A 24,755-nucleotide genomic window follows, 5' to 3' on the forward strand; every position below is an offset into this window, starting at 1 on the left:
ATTAGCATGTAGGGTTACCCTCAGTCCATATAACCTTGGTTAAGTCTGACAATTTTTTCTACTTCTAGTACTACAATGTACATAGCCTAGTATCATGAGGCCTATCCCAAGGCCTGCTGCAATTTTATAATGTTATAAATGTTATGATGTTATTTGCCATGTTATCAATAAGTGTTGTCATGTTATCAATAAGTTATAATGTTATTTATCATGTTATCAATAAGTTCTCAAGCCTCCTGATATGCAGAGGACTCGGCTGTCAGATGTCTGTCCCACTGAATTTGATCTGCCAGAACACGAAAAGGTAGTATTCTTCAGTTTTACCTTTATCATTTTTACCCTAAAGGATACTTCAGATTCATACTATAGCTTTAAAAGTAAACTTTACCAACAAGCTAGTCTACCAGGGTTGATCAAATAACCAAGGGTAGCCTTCCATAGCCTAACCTTATCTTAGCAAAGGTAGCCTGACTTGGCAAACCGGTGAATGCTGATATTTCTATCTGTCCTCTCCACTGCACTGCCATGAACACAGCTCAAGTCTTGACTAGCTATGAAAGTCTAAGTTACTCTTACATGCTAGCCTAACTTAGACTGTACATTGTAAATAAGTATGTGTTGAATTACAGGTCAGTATGGCTGTGACTGTTACTTAGGTTTATTATTATATATGTACCTCGTAGTAATAATTGAACTTGAAGCTGTACAAATAATTTCTGTCTCATGGTTCAGATGCTTTTATCTGCTTCTGTACAGTACGTACAGTGTACTCTCCCCTAAATCACAACTGTATGAATATGAATTAATGCAGATTGTAATTACATGTATACTGTAATTAAATAAATAGTTTCTCTTATAAGATCTGTGAGTAGCCTCGGAGGTTCAAATATGTCTTAAAAATGTTTGCAGGGCAGTGTAGGAAGCCTGTTGTTAATATGTGACATGTGAGAGATTCAGGAATGATTTTTGTCAATTTTGTTTAAGATTTCCTGACAAGAACGGGATGGGAGGGCAATAAAGATTAAAATAATTGCAGGTAGAATTGTTCAAATTGTCTCGATAGTTTGGTGTTCCAGTAAAATTCGATTTGTTAGTGAGCTGAAGAATGGTGATGAGAGTATGAATCCGACTAGGGTGGTTATGAGGACGAGAATTAGTATTGCGTGGTCGTGGAAAAAGATTAGTTGTTTCATGAGAGGGGATGCTGCATCTTGGAGGTTAAGGGCTTTTCATTTTGCCATTGTTTCTAAAAGAAACTAGGTTTCCTATTAGGAGCTTAAATCCTATGCAATGATCTACCATTTTAGATAGTTAGCTGTTAAGGGGATTTCTATATATCTGTGATCTGCTGGTGGGAAGTTGTGTTGTCACTCAATAGAAGTTGGTATAAATAGGGAGAATAAGGCAGGTCATTTAGATGTGAGTGCTTCTCATACTACTATGATGAATCCTAATACAGCGATTAGGGAAATTGATGACCCTACCGAAGATACAACATTTCATGTTGTATAGGCATCTGGATAGTCGGAGTATCGTCAAGGTATACCATTTAACCCTAAGAAATGTTGTGGGAAGAAAGTTAGGTTTACTCTGATGAACATTGTTGTGAAGTGAATTTTTAATCATTTGGGATGAAGTGACAGTCCGGTGAATAGGGGGAATCAATGGGCGATTCTGGCAAAAATGCCAAATACTGCTCCCATGGATAGAACGTAATGGAAGTGGGAACTACATAATATGTATCGTGGAGGATAATGTCAATGGATGAGTTGGCTAGGACTACTCCTGTTAGTCCTCCTATGGTGAATAGGAAAATGAATCCTAGGCTCAGATTATGAGGGCTATAGTGAATTGTGTGCTATGAAGGGTGGCCAGTCATTTAAAAATTTTGATTCCCAAGTTGGTACAGCAACAATTATTAAAGGTATGCAAAGGCGTCTCGTGTGTTCACAACTATTCCAACAGTGAACATATGTGGGATAAGCCCAGGACGACGAGCCAAGAAGCCTAATTACTCATGGCATACACTATTCCTAGTGTCCCAAATGGTTCTTTTTTCCCTGATTCTTGCCTTACGATGTGAGAGATTATACCGAAGGCTGGGAGAATCAGAATATATACCTCTGGGTGTCCGAAGAATCAGAATAGGTATTGGTAGAGAATTGGGTCTCCCCCTCCAGCAGGGTCGAAGAAAGATGTGTTTAGGTTTCGATCTGTTAGAAGTATAGTATTGGCTCCGGCTAAATCTGGTAAAGAGAGGAGAAGTAGAATGGCCGTTAAGAATACAGCTCATACGAATAGGGGTAGTCGGTCTATAGTTATCCCGGGAGCTCGCATGTTGATTATTTGGTGATGAAATTGACGGCTCCTAAGATTGAGGAGACCCCAGCTAAGTGGAGTGAAAAAATACCTAGGTCTACTGAGGCCCCACATGAGCGGTGCCAGCTGCTAGGGGTGGGTAAACAGTTCATCCTGTACCAACCCCTCTTTCTACTATCCCTCCAGAGAGAAGTAGCGTTAGAGAGGGGGGTAAAAGTCAGAATCTTATGTTATTTATTCGCGGGAATGCTATGTCTGGTGCTCCTAGTATTAGCGGTACTAATCAGTTGCCAAAGCCACCAATTATGTTTGGTATAACTATAAAGAAAATTATTACGAATGCATGGGCAGTAACAATTACATTGTAGATTTGATCATTTCCGATTAATCTGCCAGGTTGACCTAACTCGGCCCGAATTAAAAGTCTTAGTGATGTGCCTACTATGCCTGCTCATGCTCCGAAGATGAAATATAGAGTTCCAATGTCTTTATGGTTTGTTGAGAAAAGCCACCGTTGCGTGGGTAGGTGGCCGATAAAGGTAATAGATTGTAAATCTATGCATGGGATTGTTCTCTCTATCCAGGCTATGTAGTTTAAATTTAAAACGTCAGGCTGCAATCCTGAAAATGTGACTATACCTTAGCTTATAAGGTTTAAGAGATTGATACTCTTGTTGGGAACTTTGAAGACTACTAGTTTAATTAACTTAAAACCTTAGAATTGAATTATAAGGGCCAGGGGAAATAGAATTGGAGTGAGATTGATTAGTCTGAATACTGCCATTCTTTGATAGTGAGTGGGTCTGAATGTTGCTACTTTGGGTGATTTTAGGGTAAGAGAGGTGATTGAAATTCGGGTGTAAAAGAATAGTGTAATTAGGGCTCTTATTGTTAGAGATCTAACTCATAAAATTTGGGTAAGAATCCTAAGAAAGGGGGTAGTCCCCCTAAGGAGAATAGTCTTAGGAAGACTCTAATTTTGTTCACTTGAGAGTAAGAAAGTGATATGAGTTGTTTAATGTGATAGAGTTGGTTTTGATCTATTATGATTGCTAGTGAAGCGGAGATAATTCTGTAAATTAAAAGGTAATTTGCTCAGATGGTAGTGTTTAGTGAGATAGCAGCTAATATCCAGCCTATGTGTCCGATAGATTTTACGAAGGAGTGTTAGACTGAGACCTCCGATTCCCCCAAGAACTGCTGATATGATGGAGGCTCTTGTGATAATTGTTACTGTTCTCGGGGATAGAGTGTAGGTGACTATTGCTATGGTGGCTACTTTTTGGACGCTTATTAAAATAATGCATTGTGGTCATGAGATACCTTGTATGATGGGGGGAAGTCAAAAGTGGAGGGGAGCAGCTCCTATTTTAAGGAGAAGTGCGCAGAGAATGACTACTCTGGGGGTAGTAGTTATGATTTGAAGTGTGGAAGCACTTGCTAGTAGGACTGCTGATCCTATTGCTTGGACTAGGAAGTATTTTAGAGCAGCTTCTAAGGAGAAGGTATTTTGTTTTGAAAAAATTAGGGGAATGAAGGAGAGTGGATTTAGTTCGAGTCCAATTCATCTGGTGAACCAGGAGGGTGAAGAAATAGCAATAATGGCTCCTGTGATAAGTGTTGAGGAGAATAACAGTGTTGAAGGATGAATTAATAGAATTGAAAAGAGAAAAAGTTTTCATAGACGGGGTATGAGCCCGTAAGCTTGGTGATTTAGCTTATCTTTTCCTCGTAATGATTATGTTTTAGTGTAAAGGCACGTAAAGTTTTGATCTTTAAGGGAATGGTGTAATTCCATTAAATATAGTTTTTTCTTGTGAAGGGTGAGTGGGTATAATAGCAGAAAGGTAGGCTTTCATTATTCGCCCTATCAAGACGACCTTTTTATCAAGCATGCTATTACTATGAGATTAGTATTTTAAAAATAAATTAATTACACTAATAAAAATTATGTAAATAATTTAGAAATTATTAGTTTGGGTCTGGGGCGTCCAAATTTTTTTTTCTGAGTGGAGAAGTTACCCTGTAATTAGGAGGGCGTTTGGGAGATGGTCTGTCAAATGATATATATTTGTAAAGTTAAGTTAAAGGCGGTAATTTAGTTGGGGGTGTAATATGGACGATTTTAATTTAAATATATAAATCATAGTTAATTTTATTCAAATAGTTTTTTATAATTTCTTATCTTAAAACATCTAAATTAACTTTAAAAATCTGATATGGGTATATTTTATCCCTTTTATTGTAGGATTATTCCTCTTTCTTCCTAGATAAAGAGAGGAATAACTCTGATAAAAGGGGATAAAATCCTTATTTAATTTATCAAATGTATTCATTTAAATTATTTGAATATATTTAATTAAGATATATATTATTTATTTAATTTATGGATATATAATTAATTATTTAAACTGATTTAAATATTCATTACAAGAACTTAATACAACCAAATTCTTAAATTATAAAATCAAGTTTTTACTTATATACATTTAACTAGATAAACGTAATAAATACTTATTTAAATTATCCATTAACAGACATATAAGTGGAACTTATATGTCTGTTAATATATAATTATATTCTAAATATTCATTGATAGCTTACTTTATATCTAACCAATTTCCTTGTAATTTAAAGGTGAATTAGTTAGTATATTTCTAATTACAATTTATAATATATATATAGTTAAGATAAATGATTATTATAAAAGTTTAGATTTAAGTGAGTGGGTGATCTTGCTTCGGGAGTATGGTTCCTTTTGTGTTGGCAATTTTCTGTTAATAAAAATTTTATAGTGTATGTATTCTATAATTAATAGTTAGTAAGTATATGTTTGCTTATTTTCTATATTAAACTTATTTTGGCTTGAAAGTTTGATCCTTGCTTGTTCCTCTGTTTCAGGAATCATTTACATGTAAGTAGATGCTAGATAATTAGAGTCAATAGATTTGCTGGTTAGATTTCAATATATGTATCTGGTTTGAGTAGTTTTCTTGATCCAGCACCTATACTTCAGGTTAAATTTGTGCCACATCCATAGACTGAAGTAAATATGGAGGGTGTAAGGTTGTTTACAGGATATGTATTTGTGGGTTTCTTCTTTTGTAGAGTTAAGAGGTGAAATTTATAGTTCGATAATAAGGTCGAAGTTTGCAGATTTTCTTGGAGGCCATTGAAGTCTAGATTTGAACCAGGATTAGATACCCTGTTATACTAGATTTAAAGCGTGTAACTTGATTAGTATCAGTTATGATCTTGGAATTTAAAGGATTTGGCGGTATCCAAGTCTAGTTAGATAGAACTCGCCATTTAACGATATGCCACTTAACAATCTTACTTTATTCTGTTGAACAGCATACGCATACCGCCATTATTATTAGGTGGTATTAATATAGCCATTAAAATTAATTTATGTTAAGTATATTAGGTCAAGGTGCAGCCTATGGCAAAGATATCGGTGGGTTACAGTGCATTATATTTGTATACGAACAGTTTCCTGAAATGGGGCCTTGAAGGTGGATTTAATTGTATTTCTTTTTTAATATGTTAGAGTGATAGTAGCTCTAGGATATGTACACATCACCCGTCGCTCTCATTCTCTAAAGTGAGATAAGTCGTAACATAGTAATTGTATTGAAAAAATGCATCTAGGAGTATGAGTTATGTTTAAGCACTCCACTTACGCTGGAGGGATTGCCTTTTAGTCACTACTTAATAATTGGTTATTATTGAAGTAGGTTTGTTTGTAGTTTAGTTTGATAAAGAATTAATTGATTTTGTCGATTAGTATTTTGTAGAATTTTGTTTTAAGATTATAGTTAATAAGTACAGTGATGAAATTGTTATTGAATTTGGGTAAAGTAGTGTTAAATTTTCGTACCTTTTGTATCAGGGGTGAACTATACTGACATGTTAGTTATGCGATCCCAAAACAAGGAGAGCTAGATTTTGTTGCTTTTTTACGTTGTAAAGTGATTTGTAACGAATCTTTAGTGGTGATATGTTAGTCGATCTTTGTATATCTGGTTCTTTACTAAATAAATTTAATTTTGTGTCGGGTTTGAGTTTAATTCGATAGTAAAGGTAGGAGGAATGAGCTGCTTATCTGTTGTTTTGTTAAGTATCTTGTTAGTTGTCATTTGAGGCGGGCTTAAAATCAGCCATCTTGGTATAACGTTAAAGTAATATTGAGTTTTTGTATATTTATAAGGTGCTTGCTTTTTCTAGTAAAGAATGCCATTTACTGTTTAAGTGGTAGGTAGAATGTTTGTATAAGTAGAATTGAAGTTAATTTTTATGTTTGAGTGTTATTTGTTTTTTAAGCACTTGAAGAGGCGTTTAGAAGAAACTCGGCAAATTTTGTCCTCGCCTGTTTATCAAAAGCATGTCTGTGTGAATTAGTTATAAAGTCTAGCCTGCCCACTGATTTATTTAAAGGGCCGCGGTAATTTGACCGTGCGAAGGTAGCATGGTCAGTAGTCTTTTAATTGGAGGCTTGGATGAATGGTTGGACGAGGGACAGGCTGTCTCCTTTACGATGTTTGAATTTAACTTTTGAGTGAAAAGGCTCAAATTGTTTAGGGGGACGATAAGACCCTATAAAACTTAATATAAGCTAGACTTAATTTGCGATTTAGGTGAAAAGTAGTTTTGTTTGGTTTATATTTCGTTGGGGAGATGAAGATACAATGATGCAACTGTCTATTTAATTTTATAGTGCTAACTAGAATTTGATCCCCCCTTGGGGATTAAGAGGATAAAGTTACTTTAGGGATAACAGCGTGATTTTCTTTGAGAGTTCTTATCGACAAGAGTAGTTGCGACCTCGATGTTGAATTAAAATTTCAGCTAGGTGTAGCCGTTTAGCTGGTGGGTCTGTTCGACCTTTGAAATTTTACATGATATGAGTTCAAACCGGTGTGAGCCAGGTTGGTTTCTATCTTTTAATGGTTTAAAAATGGCTTTAGTACGAAAGGATTGAGCTTTTGAGATAGTCTTTGTGTAAGATAAACTTTAATGGATTGCCTTGCAGATTAGTGCGTCGGATTTAGGATCCGTTAATATAGTGATTACTATAGGCAATAGAAAGAGGCTTTTTGTGTTCTTTTTCTATGATGGTTTTGATTAAGTTAGTTAATTACTTAATTTTAGCGATTTTAGTTTTGGTTTCTGTTGCCTTTTTTTACATTGCTTGAACGTAAGACTTAGAGTTACATTCAGATTCGTAAGGGTCCTAATAAAGTGGGCTATGCTGGCTTGTTACAGCCTTTTGCTGACGCTGTTAAATTATTCACTAAGGAGCAAACTTTTCCTACTATGAGTAATTTTATTCCTTATTATTTGTCTCCTGTGTTTAGGTTATTTATTGCCTTAGTATGCTGGTGTTTAATACCTTATGAGTTAGGTTTATTTTCTTTTGAATTCCGGGTTTTATTTTTTCTTTGTTGTACAAGGGCAAGAGTGTATTCTACAATAGGGGCGGGCTGAGCTTCCAACTCTAAATATTCTCTTTTGGGTTGTCTTCGTGTGTTGCTCAGACTATTTCTTATGAGGTATGCATGAGCTTAAGTTTCTGCAATAGACTTTGAAGTCCACAATATGTTAAGACGCAACAATGTGGCTACCAAAGTAGATTTAGTCTAATAAGAAGTAACCAGAAGGGGCAAGCCAGCATACACATCAAGATTTATACAGCCCTGCAAACTGCAATATTAATTGTATCTCTATTAATAGTATCAGGTGCAGGAAATTTTAAAATCCTATGAAATGATTGTACAGACTATTGAATATTGGCTGTTAGGTATCAGGCTATTAAACCTAAGCTATTAATAATATGATTATGCCTATGGATGAAGCTTATATGGGATGACAGCGTTGGAGATAACAATAATTTTAGCAAACTGTTGTCAAATTTTACTGTCTGTCAGTTTGACCCATGAATAATAAACGATAATAATTAGTTCTGTCTCTAGGGAGTAAAACTGTAAATTTATGGTGGACAGAAAGGCACATAACGTCGGCAAATTGGTCAACTTTATTGCTCTAGTGTATAAAAACTACAGCAGACAGAATTAATATTTTTATTTCTGCATGTAGTACACATTGTCCTTGGTAAATGCTGCAAAGATCTTTACCAATCTTTAAAGACTGCTGAGAAAATTGGCTGTCAATGCAGCATGATCATAATGTTGTGACGTCGCCATATCTGCATAATTTAAGGCTTAACTGTAGAAAAAATATACCAGCAAAATAAAATATTTTTATTTCTGAATTCAGTACATATTGTATTTAGTGAATGGTAACATAAATCATTTGGCAGTCTTGAAGGACAGCCGAGAAAACATGTTTTAAAGTACAGGGTTTCCCATTAGATTGCATGAGTTGCGTCATTGTTTACATAATCAACACGTGTCGATGGCAGGCAGTGCATGTCACAAACTGGTTGGCTGTCATACGCTGTCCAATCTCTCTCTCTATATGACTATATCTATGTTTAGTCGACTCCTCTTCTCCCTTCAGTGACACTGATCGCTGGTCAACCACGAAGACTATAATGAAGCTGTCATTCTTCTTACATAACCCTCCACCGTCCCATTAATAATTAGATCTCCGCAACGATCTCTGAAATTGTTTCTTTGAGAAATGTAAGAAATTATAATGTGGAAACGACGTATAGTCTTTAATTCGTTTCTAAGCCTAAGAATTATAACGCCTCTGGTTTCCTTCAGATTTTTAACGAGAGAGAGAGAGAGAGAGAGAGAGATAACATATGATATGCTAACAGTTTTCACAAGTATTTCGACATTACTCTTTGCATTCGTAAAGCAGTATTAATATGAACAACTTGTAACTTAGGCTCCCTTGAGATATTGAAAATGCAAGTTTGATTATTTGTTTCATAGCTGGAAAAAAAGGCTTAGCTTCTTCAAAATTCTATATTGTAAAAATACTAGAAAAGAAAAAGAAGAGTTTAGTGAAGTGTAAACTTGTAGCAGGACTATGCTTAAATAAAATATTCAAGCAAAACGGAGACCAATTCAGAAATAAGTCTATCATCTGCGTAGGGCGAGCTGCTAGGAAATGTTATGATTTCAACGGAAAGCGGCGGATGACGTTAAATGAGCTTCCCTTCCTGTTTCATAACGTCGTTAACCAGATACTTCCATACTTGGTAAAATTCAAATTTAACTATTATGCTACATAGAATGGAAAAAAATCATTGGCATCACATGCAAACATTATTTGAGCACATGGAAAGGAAACGACTTCCAAAATTGAAAGCAATATTCTGAGATGTAAAGAAAGACCAGCTTTTATATTTTGTCAGTTCTATAGGATTGGCAACCTTTTCACAGTTGTGTTGAAAAGGTCAATTTATGTTGTGCAGGTGTCTCGTTGGTATTTATATATAATTTAGATATTTGTACTATATTTTGTTACAGCAGTGGCATATATTTCAGTGAGTTTGCCCGTCGAGTATAATACTCTGCAAATAATATTCGCAAATCAACAGTAGCAGAGGCAAGGGCTCGGGTGTTGTTTTACAGTAGTAGTCTGGCTTTTTCTACATCGTGAAACGCACTCAATTATTTGTCTTTTTTCTTTTTGGTTGGGGCCTTTTCACGTCCGTCCAGCCGGGTTTCCGTCTGTACGATTGATGTAACCTGCGATGTTACTCGGCCCTCTGAATATATGCAGTCATGTGTTCTTGATAATTCTGTTTTCGTTTAATGCAGCATTACTCGTACTTTCGTTGGTTATTACTCCTATTAAATGTGGTGGTGGCGCAGCGTGGTTTGTTAAAAGACCACTGTCTAATGTTCCTGGGCAAAACAAGCTTATTTGTTGATGTTGAATGTGATAAGGTGTGTGCTGGCCTTTTGTGTTTGAGGCTAAAGATCCTATTTAGTCGCACGAAGTGAATAGATTTTGACAGCCTTGTTCATTCTAAAGCTGGTGAAATGTGTTTTTTTAGTCGTTTTTGGTGTGATTTTGACGAAATTTTATGTTCATATCCGTAAAAATACTTGGTTAACTCATTGCAACCCTTCCCCACCATGTAATAAATACTAGTACAAACTCCATGAGGAGCCATACCTTCAGAGTTAGGTTAGGTTACGGGACCTCGAGTGCTTGTTAGGGTAGGAAGGTTAGGCTACTTCGTATCGCTGTTTTTCACTCGTTTTCGTCAATTCCCTCCAGCCAAAAACTCCAGTTTCTCACGCTCGTATTATTGTTAGTTACAAAAGTGGGATTGCATTTGCACTCGTTCAAATTCACCAGAATATCTGTAAAGCCTATCAGTTGTAGAATCAATAGCGTTTTTGTAATATTTACAATTTGGTTCGAGTAGACCAGTTTTCTAATCGTAATTTTCCATCGCAACTTTTTCTGAGTTGTCATTTTGTTTTTTAGTTCTTTGATATATTTAGTTAATAAGGAAGATTCGGCGGTACTTTGTTTCCGAAATTGCCATTCACCTTTTGAATAAACTCACCGTGCCTAATTGATGAATTATAGAATCTTATATGGAAAGTTTTTCCTTTTTCTTGAATCAAAAGACATGATCTTTTTTCACGTGCAATCCATTTCAAGGCATACTAGCTAGAAATACAAAGGAGTTTATACCATGATGTATTAGGCTGATAAAGTTAACGTAGACGTTCAAAAACTTATACCAAGAATTAGTTATTAACTTGCTTCTAAAAAAGAAGAAACATAGATACAAGGAAAAAACACAAGGACAAAAGTAAAGCCGAAAAATATGCAGAAGAAAGGAAAACAAAAATAAATATCAGATGAAAAATTCAAATTGGGTAAGAATGGTTGGTCGCAAGAGATTGGCACGACAACATGGCCGAAGAACCTCTCCAGAATTTCAATGGCGAACCGTCTCGTCCGAAGAGAGACTTTGGGCGTCAAACGTAAATTGGGAAAGTTTGGGAGGCCCAATAAATTTCAGGTTCTTAACATAAGGCCCTGATACATCGCATGATAAATGAGTTTGAGAGAAGAGGAATATAGCGGGACTCTCGAAGTTTAATATTGATTACAAATTCATGCTGGAAAAATTTCATACAATAACAAGCGTTATTTTTTTTCCAGTTTGCAAGGGTGTGTCTTTACTCTTGTGAACCCCTCTCTCTCTCTCTGATGTACGCTCACAAAAGCACTTGCACAAGTATACTAGCAAATATATCTGTCTCTGCTTGCGAAAAGGCTGTTTTCTCATTTCGACATTTTACAAGTTGAACGTAAGACTAAATTATTTAACCTTGTCGTTTCTTGCAAGAAATATATGGCATCCTAAAAATATGGTTCTCATTTCGACATTTTACAAGTTGAACGTAAGACTAAATTATTTAATCTTGTCTTTTCTTGCAAGAAATGTATGGCATTCTAGAAACATGGTATGATGAAGATTCATAATTATTTAATGTGAAGATGCTGTTATTGCCGGAATTGGGTTTATTCAAAAGCAAAAACAAATGAAAGAAATATATGTATACGGTATAAATCAGTATATTATTATTGATGCTGTTTGAATAAGATCTTACAAATAGCTTTTCTATGTTATATTTAGATGATTGTGACATAATTGTTTAATGCATATGATGCTCGTACTAATTTCTGGTGTTATATATTACTACTGGACACTGGAACAATATCCATAACTTCTTTTTCACTTGTGCATTAATCATACGTCAGAACTAGATTCGCAGCACCAGGTTTCTTGAGATAACTTTAAGGTATTATTTCCGTGAAGTAGGGAGCGTGCAGCGTACTTCCCCTTTAAAGAGGGGAGTGCTCTTAAGGTGTTCGAAATTATTATTTGTGAGCGAAAGGCTTATCGGATTAGCAACGTATTTTCCAAAATATTTTGGAGGTAACATGTCAGTTTTTTTGTAGTTTCCTCTGGATACAAATATGTTAGCCTGACGATTTTTTACTGTAATTTATCATGCACATATTATTTACAACGAGATGAAAGTGGTCTGTTTTCTAACCTTCTCATTCTCGTCTAAGAAGGAGAACGTTATGTGCTACAGGGTTAAGAGAAAGATGCAGCACAATTCTCTTGCATAATCGCCAGGTAATTCCTTGAAACGACTTAATAGAGGAGTAATTAAATGGTGCGTGTTTCATGTCCTGAAAGCAGCCAGCGAAAAGAAGTTTTTATAAGTGAGAGAGTTACGTGAGTTACATTCGCAGCACCACAATGGAATCATAGCCGGTGTTCTTGGGAACGGATCTTTGCTCTTGCTTATCGAAAGCGAATTTATTAAATACAAAATTATTGGTATTAGTGAGCCGTTCAGTCTCTTCGATGATCTACAGCCTCTGCAAGAAAAAACCTAACATTATCATAATTGAACGCATCCCAGCAGAAATAGTAGAAGCACTGTGAGGAGAAAAAAGAGGAAGGGAGAGGCCCTCCCTTATGCCAGACTTGAAACGCGGGAGATCGAGACAGCCACTGAAAAAGTGCTGACCTTTCCTCCGTGGCCATCAAAAAGTATTTTACCTCGCAATGTAAAATCTATTATATGGGCCAGTTTCATTCCATTATTAACAAGTATGTCCACAATCGAAAGGAAAATGGTCACTGTGAACACTGTAAAATAGCGATCAAAAAGATAAGGTGATGAATACAAACATTTGAATGTATACTTAAAAGTCATAGAACATGAAGCTGAAAGAAATGCGTTAAGTATCACAGAAAAAGGTAGCTTACTCTCGAGAGAAAGTAGAAAGAAACACCAGTAGTTCACGTGCTCCTTAAATTATATATATATATATATATATATATATATATATATATAATATTATATATATATATATATATATATATATATATATATATATATATATATATATATATATATATATATATGTATATATATATATATATATATGTATATATATATATATATATATATATGTATATATATATATATATATATATATGTATATATATATATATATATATATATATATATATGTATATATGTATATATATATATATATATATATATATATATATATATATATATATGTATATATATATATATATATATATATATATATATATATATATATATATATATATATATATATGTATATATATATATATATATATATATATATGTATGTATATATATATATATATATATATATTATATATATATATATATATATATATATATATATATGTATGTATATATATATATATATATATATATATATATATATATATATATATATACATATTATATATATATATATATATATATATATATATATACATATATATATATATATATATATATATATATATATATATATGTATATATATATATATATATATATATATATATATATATATATATATATATATATATTTGTTATGGTTTTACCTGTGAGGAGCTTGTATTCTGAACAGGAAATTACCTTTATAACTTTTACTAAGAGAATGCTTCACTTACCATGGGAAATCTATAGTTCACGTGTTTATATATATATATATATATATATATATATATATATATATATATATATATATATATATATATATATATATATATATTTATGGTTTTACCTGTGAGGGAGCTTGTATTCTGAACAGGGAAATTACCTTTATGCTTTTACTAAGAGAATGCTTCACTTACCATGGGAAATCTATTATATCTGACTACTACTCTGGGATCAGGCCAGTTGAGATATGGCAGAATCCTTAATCGTAATCATGTCTGCAGGGGACTGGGAAAGAGATGAAGAGGTTTTGTGGGCGTTGTGGCGGTATTCACACCCACAAACAACACAACACGCAACACTCACCCTGATCTTCGGTTGCTGGAGATGGATAAGGTCCACGGTCACCAATCACAGCACACACCCACGAAACAAAAAAACTTAAACCGACCCTCCACCAACAACGAACCAACAAAAAAAGAAGAGACACATGACCATTAATGTGGTCCCAAAAAACAGACGAACTCCCGTTCACTTTCAGGTTGGACCTCAACTGCCCAAGGCTTCCCCAAAAACGAAAAACTTTCCCGACAGACCGACAGACAGAGACAGCCGTAAAACCAACTCCAACAACCGAACCACTCACAACGACAATTACACTCTCTCTCTCTCTCTCTCTCTCTCTCTCTCTCTCTCTCTCTCTCAAAACGTTGGGAAATGCTAAATAAAAACAAATTTCTTCATCCCTCTATTTTCTCCCCCTTTTAGCATTTCCCAACCAACACCTTTCACACCCTTTCAAATCGCCCACCCAACACCACGGATGCTCACTAGCAGTCCTCTAGATCGCGTTCATGGGCACGCAATCATTCTCTTTCTAGCAACATTCAAACTCACATCTCCTCCATTCTCTCTCTCAGATTCACTCTATCTTCTTCACTATTACCACTCTCAATTTCATCCACAATCTCATCTATACCCTAACTCGTTCCCAAATACCTCCCCAATTCTTCCATAACCCATCCCATTCGCTCATTGACCTTTTCCAATTCTTGCAACGATTCATTCACATGCTTTCAATCACTCGTATATTACTGCTACGCTCTCTTACTCTTACACTTTAAACTCACCTCAACCGCTCACTAACACCTTCACGTTCAGTCAACTCAGTTATATCAAAACCACGCATATGCTATAATTCTATCCATACCATCCCATTCATCCGTATTACACGCTTTATCACTCATTTCCCTTTGGCACTCACACCCCTATCACACAACTTACGACCATTCAGTTTGCTTACGTTCTTCCCTTTCTTACGCTTTCCTACCATACTCTATCAAAACAAATTGCTGATCCTCATGCAACAAACCCCTCACGCATACATCACACGCACCGCTTGCATCCTGGAGGATCCACCCATTTGAACCCCCTTCACACTCAGTTTTAATTCGCTGTCATAGTCACCCTCTTTCGTCTACATACACTGATACATGCCCTTCCATTCCACATTCGACACATTTCGCTCGGTTCTGGAACACATTCTCGCATAATGCCCATTCTTACCACTGTTGCCACATATTACATTCACTCGGGTACCCACTACAACCAGGCAATATGACCCACCTGTCCGCACCTGTAGCATTTAACCCCGCTATCGTACACCTCCTTACCAAATGTCCCGGTTGCCCACACCCTAAACACGCTCCCAAAGCCCACCTACACTCATTCTTTGTATGTCCTTCCTTTCCACATCTAAAACACTTAGCTCGACTTCCACTCACCGACCTTCCCTTTGTACACTACTATCCCTAACCCGTCCAACCGTTGTTCCCTTACAAACCATCATTCATCCTCACTGGCACCTCCATTGCTCTTGCACTCCCTATCTATTACACTATCAGCCATTCTCATTGGGCCCTCAACACTGCATCCCCTAAAGCTTCCAAACTCTGGCACTCTCTCATCTACCCCAGCCCTTACACTTACACTTCTACTCTCTTTTATAACCCTGTCAAGCTCATAATCTTCTACAATTTCCAAAATTTCTCCCCAAGTCAACCTTTCATTCGTCCATCTTTTCTCCTCCTTCCTTCAAGTTCTGATTCTCTAACTCCATCTGGCACTGTCCCTAACAACTTCCGTACTAACTCATACATTCATCTATCCATCATCCCCAAACTTCTTCCCTTGCCAACGTCTCCAGCCTACAAGCATATAGTGACAAGGTTTCCCAGCTTTCTTTCTTGCCTCATCAAATTCATTCTTCCTCTTATAGCTTTAACTTTTCGCTTTCATACGCCTCCGCTTGCTCAACTAGTCTAGCTTTCACCTTGTCATACTCAACATCCCCCACACTCATAATAACCCTATACATATCAAGTAAAAACCCAGTCAAATATTCTCTAATTCTCATTGCCCACACTCTTACTTTCCCCATACTTATCTGACAAAACCTTTCATACTCCCTAAAGAAATCATGCACATCCCTACTTCCATACTCATTATACTTTTCACACCTGGTTGCCTCCTCACATACATAGCCTTTCTCACTTCTTTCTCACTTTCCTCTCACTTTCACTACTTTCGCTCTGTCCTTTCCATACCCTCTTCCGAATACAAAGAGTCCACTTCTGCACTTACATTCATCTTACTCATTACACTCTTCTTCCCCCTCTTTTTATCCACTTTTATCCACTCACCTCCATCCACCTCACTATCCTCTGCCTTCACCTCTCCCTTCTCCTGCCTTTCCCACTTCCTTACCCTTCTTACAGTTTCCTTTCCCTTTCCCTTCTTCCCTTTTTCTTCCCCTGACTTATCCTTACTTTCCCTCTGTTCCTTCCTTGCTTTTCATTCCCCTTTTCCTTACCCTGCCTCTCATTCCCTCGTTTCTTACTTCCCTATTCCCATATCACTTTCATCACTCACGCTTCATTCACTTCTTCCTCTTTTTCTTTCTCTCTTGCCCCTTCACACGTTCAGAGAACCTGCCTCCAACAGCCCCTTCTCCAAAAACACCCTTGAACATACCTTTCATCATTTCTTCCACACTTTTCATCATTCCCTCCAAATTTTTATCCATCCTCTCTTCCATTCTCTCTTCCATTCTCTCTTCTGACTCTTTCATCTCCCTTTCATTTCTTCTTTTGCACTTCTTAGCATTCCCTCCACCTCCTCCAACTGACTCCTCAATCTCTCATTCTCACCCCCTCAACCACGTATTCTCCTCTCTCAACCTTACAGTTCCTCTTCATCCTTCTCTTCAGTCACACTACCAGCCACCAATCTCACTTGCAGCTGCAATGCCAGCTGCCCCACGTTGGGCGCCAAATATTATGTGGCGGTATTCACACCCACAAACAACACAACGCAACTCTCACCTGATCTTCGGTTGCTGGGAGATGGATAAGGTCCACGGTCGCCAATCACACACACACCCACAAACAAAAACTTAAACCGACCCTCCACCAACAACGAACCAACAAAAAAAAAGAAGAGACACATGAACCATTAATGTGGTCCCAAAAAACAGACGAACTCCGTTCACTTTCAAGTTGGACCTCAACTGCCCAGACTTCCCAAAAAAACGAAAAACTCCCGACAGACCGACAGACAGAGAGACAGCCGTAAAACCAACTCCAACAACCGAACCACTCACAACGACAATTACACTCTCTCTCTCTCTCTCTCTCTCTCTCTCTCTCTCTCTCTCTCTCACAAAACGTTGGGAAATGCTAAATAAAAACAAATTTCTTCATCCCTCTATAGCGTGAGACGCTTGCAGGTCACCATGACTAGCTCAGGCACGGGTTGCGAGGCTGTACCAATGGGTGAGCTTCCACTGTCATCAGAGGAATCCTTAGGGGACCTGAGTATACTGTGGGTTGGCTCTTGTTCCAGCACTGGTAGTGGTGCCAAGCCAGGGGAACAGAGGCGACTCAGACTGGGATCTCCCAAAGGAAAATCTATAGCATGCTCTGGCACTGGTTCTACGGCAGGTCCGGGCACAGGAATTTATTCTGGAATTTCTTCGACGTCAGCAATGGAGGGAACATGGCACTGTCCAGGACACTCAAGTGGCACTGGCAGAAAAGTCGATGTAGTTTTGGGATCTCTGGAAGGGAGATTCAGGGTGCACCTTGGCACTGGCACTAGAATGGAATTAGCTAAAGGCTTGTCGCTCGAGATGAACAGAGCTTTGCACTGCTCAGGCACTCAAGTGGCACTGCAGTGGGTTCAAGGCAAAATTGGGACTTCCGGAAGGGAGATCTGTGGTGTGCTCTGGCACTGGCATTAGGGCAGGGCCTTGCACAGAAATTAGATTGGTCAGGGGCTCGACTTTCGAGACAGTTGGAGCCTGGCAGTGCTCATGGCACAAAAGTGGCACTGACAGCGGCTTTAAGGCAGGTCCTTGAAGACTCTTTGTGCCTGTGATATTTTTGGAGGGGTTAGGACCCCTGGAGTTTCATAAATTAGGAGGGGACCAGAAATCCTGTCCCAGGAGGAGGTCATAGCCTCCAGGAAGGTAAGTGATTACTGCAAGAGTGCAGATTTTTTATCTGTTAGGTCTTGTGACCCTCAATTTGACGGTGGGGAGAACCATCTTCATACATACAATTTATCCCCTCAGTGGTGACAAGTTGATGTTGGTTAATGGTGGCCCCATGGGGAGCCTCATTTTCTCTTATCAAGGAGAGTTGCACGCCAGAGTCATCGAATACCTTGACCTGGCTTGCGGGGTAGTTGCCTCGAGGAGGTGCCACATATACAGGACCCTTGGCTGGAGGGCCTAAAGATGAAGGATTCATAACTGCCAAAGCAATGGCAGGTGTATTTGCCTTATTAGGGCAACTCGCTCAGAGGGCTGAGTGACCATAAACTTTGCAAGCAGTGCAATGGTTTTGGCTATAATCCCTGTGCACTGCCCTGTGGAGGGAGCAGGCTTGTTGTTATGTGTGTTCCCATTGGGGTTCTTGGGGGGGCCCTGGGCAGAGCCTGGGCCCTCATACGGCACTGTTCTGTGGAGTACCTGGACCTCTTACAGTGGCTGCACACAGATGGTTTCAGAGGATGTCCATTTTTGGGCTGAGAGATTCCAGGGGTATGAGAAGGTGGGCAAATTTTTTGTTCCAAATAAGTAGTGAGCTGGTGGTGTGTCCCAGCTGTCTGCTAAGTGACAGTACTTAGTGAGCATCTTTGGGGCTTTTTCACAAATGTAGGTAGTGAGAGCAGAGGGGGCATAATATAGGAAATCCTTGAGTTTGAAGCGCTTGAGGATGTCCTCGGCAAAGGTGGCGCTTAGGAAATCCAGCCACCTCCCGAGAGCTCTGTCCTTATAGTACGCCCACTCAGACCAGGTTTGACCCGCTTCCTTGGGCTGGCTTTGCCAACATTGTTGCCAGCATTCAGGGGTTATCTCGTAGGCCTTAGTTGTAGCCTTACGCACTTTGTCGAGCTTCCCTTAGTCTGCCTGGGGGAGGGAGCAAAAAGCAACTGTGCCCTTTCCACCGAGATGCAACCCCAGGAGCAAGGAAACTTCTGCTGAAGTGAGCTTATAACTGGCTAGGACCTCTTCTACTTGGTCAAGCCAGACCTTGGGCTCTGAGTCTTTCCATTTTGGTACAAAGGTGTTGGCATGGCTAAGCGTAGGTGGGTGAGGAGGCGCAGTAGGGTTGTTGGCACGGATTCAGGTGAGTTCTAGCTCATGGGCCCCTTGTTTGTCGCTCTCTGCTTCTCTCTCCTTTCTCTCCCATTCTTCCTTGGCTTCTTTCTCCTTTCTTTCTTCCTTGTTCTTTCTCCTTTCTTTCTCGTTCTTCCTTGGCTTCTTTCTCCTTTCTTTCCTTTTCCTTCTCCTGTCTTTCCATCTCATCCCTTTCCTCCTTCTCCTGTCTTTCCATCTCATCCCTTTCCTCTCTCTCCTTTTTGGTGATGTTGACCCTTTCGTGGACCCAGTCCATTAAGTCTTTCCCCGCCAGTCCCATCCCTTTCCAATGCCTGCGAATGTTTTGAAGCCGTTGGCCTGTATGGTGCTGGAGTGTTAAAAAAAAGGGGGGGTTCCAGGTGCAAGGAGTGGTGAGGTTGTTCCTTAGAACGGGTTGTGGCACTCTTGGTACAGGCTCGTTCCTGGGATTCAAGTGTCCTGGTTTGTTCAAGAGAATGATTCCTGGTTTGTTCAAGAGAACTAGTGCGTGGCACTTTGTATTGCAGGGCTCGTTCCTGGGAATAGCACGAGGGCTCTGGTTCGTTTAGAGAACGGTTTGGTGCATGCACACGGACAAGGCCGGCTAGTTGTGCAAGGTTTAGGGTGTTCCACTATTTGTAGAGTTGTTCAAATAGATCAGGGTCTTGGTTTGTTCATGCATGGGCGAGACCAGCTATAGTATGGTCAAAGGTGTTCCATAGAACATAGGTTCTCATTCGGAGAATGTGGGGTGTGGTTGTTCAAAAGAACGTAATTTTGGTTTATCAGCGCACGGACAAGACTGGCTAAAGCGCTAAGTTAAGGCATTCCGGAGAACGTTGAGGCTCTCGTTCAGAGAACGTGGTCTTTAAATGTTCAAAAGAACGTAATTTTGGTTTTATTTGCGCACGGATGAGAACGGCTATAGTGCGAAGTTAAGGCATTCCAGGGAACGTTGCTTTGGGTTGTTCCGTAGAACATAGATTGTGTTGTTGTATGCTGGGTGCGGATTTTTATTTTGTAAAGGATTGTTGGGAGCCCTCAATATGGGTTTAAGTCTGAGTCTCGAGTGGGTGTTGGAGCACTGAATTATTGAAATGGGTAGCATAAACTTTAAATGAAAAGGGTTTCTTGGGTTTGGGGAGAGGCACTTGGTAGTGGGGCAGCGGGTTTAAGGTTTGTGTAAAAGTTACAAAATTGGGTTCCTCTAGGCAAATAGGAAGCTGAAACTTAGGAGTATACACAAATATAAGCGTGTACAAATGATTAAGTAAGGTTCGTCGTAAGGAATAATTAAAAATGCATCCAAAAGGTGACAAGTACAAATCTTGAATGTACCATGCACGAGGCATTTATTTATCTGGGTCATGTGTGCGAAGAAATTAAGTTTACTCTAGGTTGACTTGACTAGCGTGTGATCATAAGGCATGCGTGTTTACCCCACTGTTCTGAGTCGCATGAGATTGGCTTTGTGTTGCATGTGTGGGAGACCACGTGACTGTCTGAGAGAAAAGGGTGTGTAGGATGAACAATTGTGGGAATGTTTTCCCCTTCTCAAGGCTACTCTGAGATACATGAGCAAAAATTTGCTCATTCATGTGGATTTATGAATGATTGGAGAAGAGGTTTTATTGGACTTTCTTTGCGTAACAAAGTTAAATGAATTTCGTAAATACTAAATTTTCCAAGTAAGGTTTTGGAAAGTGAGATAGGTTAATTTAAATTCTAGCACGTTTTCTTCTGCGATCGAGAAGGAGAGGGACCAGCTGACGAAATTGCTGGCAGGCTGGAATTCATTGCCCAATTTACTGTGTTGCCTATCTAAAATGGTGGATGGTAAATTGTCCAGAGCACGTGGGAAAGGAAATAATGTACCATTTCCTTGGGTATCACCTTGTTGAACACTTCACTGCCTAGCTAGCCTAACACTAAAACATATAAGCTAACATGCGATAGCAGCAAAGCTTATGTTTCGGTAGATCAACACTCTCTCCTCGCTGTGAACTATTCATGGAGCATGCTCATGGTCTATCTGTTCCCCAACAAATTTTACAGTCATGATTTCGAGTGCAATTAATCTAAAAAAAATATAAAATAACACTGTACTTACACTGTGGAATTCCGTTTAAATGTGTGAATAGGATTTTACTCTAAGGATCGTTTCTTGTCTCACATCCAGCTTTAGCGTGGCTAGTGGTTGATAGCTTCAAGCCACAAGGGGGCAAGGCTTTTAGCTTGCAACATTGCGGGCTGCAAGATCTGGCAATTCAGTCGCCACTATTATGATTTTACCTGTGAGAGAGCTTGTATTCTGAGCAAGGAAATTACCTTTAAGCTTTTTCTAAGAGAATGCTTCACTTAACATGGGAAATCTATTATATCTGACTTTGGGATCAGGCAACCATAACAAAATAGAAAAGGAGCTGAAGGCTTTTACTCAATAGGGAGAAGTTGTAGATAAACACTTACTGTAGGTTCACTTTAATTTCACTTATATTTACATTAACAACAAAATCAGAGGAACGGGGATTAACTGCTAAATAACAAATTCACGTTAGCAAATAAGAATTGTAAGGTGTCGAAGAAATTTACTTCAATGGCACTGTAGAGTTAAATGGCCGTGGCTAGGACCATGGCAAACAAGGCACAATCAAAGGGAAGATTCCACACGTGTCTCCATCTACAGTGGAGAATGCACAAGTTTACATGACGGAATGAAACAGCATAATCAAAGGAAAGTTGAGAAGTTCATGGAAGGTGCCAAGGTATATCGCTGTATGACACTGAAATACTTACAAGTTAAATTAATGTACTGAAATAATGAAGTCAGGTCTAGCATGGAAACTTGTACTTTGAAAATGAAACAGAAAAATCAGTAAAAGTATTATAAGTTCGTGACTGATTTAGAAATACCCCTGATCAAGGTAGGTTACCTTTGTTGGAGAGTTGTCTTTGCTGCAGATAAGAAAGCCACGTGTCGGGGATATGGTCCGGAAGGAGCGGGGATCAAGGGAAAGCTACTTTCGGGTGCTGCAACCAAAATACTTCTTTGAGTTCTGACGAATCGTGGGTCATTCTCAGCCGTTTTATGACTTCGGAGGATTAACTTCCCACTCTCTTTTGACACTCCATTTTCTATGATCATGCCCGTAGATCATTGATGCGCTGTCCTTGACCCAGTCACAGCATGGCAGGGCAAGGGCCAAATGGTAGGTTGCTATGGGCCTCTGAACTACCTCCTCGAGTTAATCTTCTCCACCGGCTTGTGTTAGCCTATCAGGGATTTGTCTCCAAATGGCTTCTTTCCTGGAACAGAGGTATTCAGGCAGTCACGGGTCCAAAGAGAAAGGAAATTAAGGAGTGTCTAGGGAGCATTAAGTTGGAGATTAAGAAGGGGAAAACATTTTCCATAGCCTTCCTGTCAGTCATTAGTATGATGAAAAATGATTGTTCTTCTTTGAACAGAATAAAACAGTTTTAGTTTTACGTTACTTTTCTCATAAGCATAAAGGTTTATATTTTATTTTATTTCCTTCTGTGAAGCTAGGCGGGCAAGTTAGCTTGGGAAGGGTGTCCCTTCGTAATAATATATATATATATATATATATATATATATATATATATATATATATATATATATATATATATATATATATATATATATATATATATATATATATATATATATATATATATATATATATATATATATATATATATACATAGTATCATATTTAAAGGCAAATGCCACGAAGGGAAGTGAAACATCAGAGTGGTTGCTAGGCCTTTATACGAGCTTTCTTGTAAACTCAGTTTTATATTTCTCATCAGTCTGCTAGTAAAGGACTGTGTATCGAAAGGCCTAGTAACCACTCCGTTGTCTCACATTACTTCATGGCATTTGCCCTTATTTATACATTCATCACGTTCCATATGTTCGTGATTCAGTTATACACACACACACACACACACACACACACACACATATATATATATATATATATATATATATATATATATATATATATATATATATATATATATATATATATATATATACATACAACGTGATATTTTTATGTTCACAAAAATTAAGCTACAAATATTGTTTAATAACCAGTTCTTTATACTTCAGGAACGGGCAGCGGTTTGAATCCCTACTAGTGACGAAGCAATTGTCAGTTACAATTCTCCTTGTGTGCAACTTATCACCGGGGCATAGTGAATTAGATATTAAACGGTATATGTTGCTTAATATTTGTGGATATAAGAAATGTCACGGCGCATGTGACAAAAATTCATAATGAGCCACGTCTTACAAACTTACCAATCATCTGTCTAAGAACAAAACCTGAATTTGACAGGTGTATTTCCGACGTATAGTGAATTGAGTTTGGTGAATTAATATTCAGTGATACTTGTGGCTTAATACTTGTGAGTTTATATATATATATATATATATATATATATATATATATATATATATATATATATATATATATATATATATAGATATAGATATAGATATAGATATAGATATATACATATGTATATATGTATGTATGTATGTATGTATGTATCTGTCTATACTATATATGTATATATATATATATATATATATATATATATATATATATATATATATATATATATATATATATATATATATATATATATAGTATATATATGACATATATATAACGTGTGTGGTTATCTTTGTGCAATCTCTGTTCTAAAGCAACTGAAAATCTAGTGTAGACGGACCGACTGTTTTTCTTGCAAGATGGCACTCGTCGATTATTTTAGACCCCAAAAGGCTTTTACCTTTTATCTCTTGAGGTTTAATTCCTCCGTAAGAATGAAATAGAAGAATAAGATAGAGTTTTGTTGATACAATTGTACAATGAGCGTTTTTCTTTCAAGTTAATCAGAAATTCCATTAAAACTTGAATGAAAGGCAATCTTAACAGCCAGGTGACGTTTTCAGAAATCTTCGAGTGGGTCTAACTTTCCGAGTGTCTCGGCAAAAATGTCGGCTTAAGTTTTTTCTCGCTAAAACTTACTTGATGCTGGATATCGCTCCAGCACCAGATATTTGCATTTATTGTTGTGTCATAACTCACCGAGGTATCTCATTCTTATGCGCTGGGAGCCTTGACAAGTTATGTTGATGGGAATGTCTCTCGTCTTCCTCATCAGGATTTAAACTTTGGGTTTTCATTTGCGGAGGAGGCAGGCATTTTTCCCCTGATAGGTAGGGGCTACTGTGTTTTTCCTCGTT

This window comes from Macrobrachium rosenbergii, chromosome 13 (assembly GCF_040412425.1).
Source record: "Macrobrachium rosenbergii isolate ZJJX-2024 chromosome 13, ASM4041242v1, whole genome shotgun sequence".
Lineage (NCBI taxonomy): Eukaryota > Metazoa > Arthropoda > Malacostraca > Decapoda > Palaemonidae > Macrobrachium > Macrobrachium rosenbergii.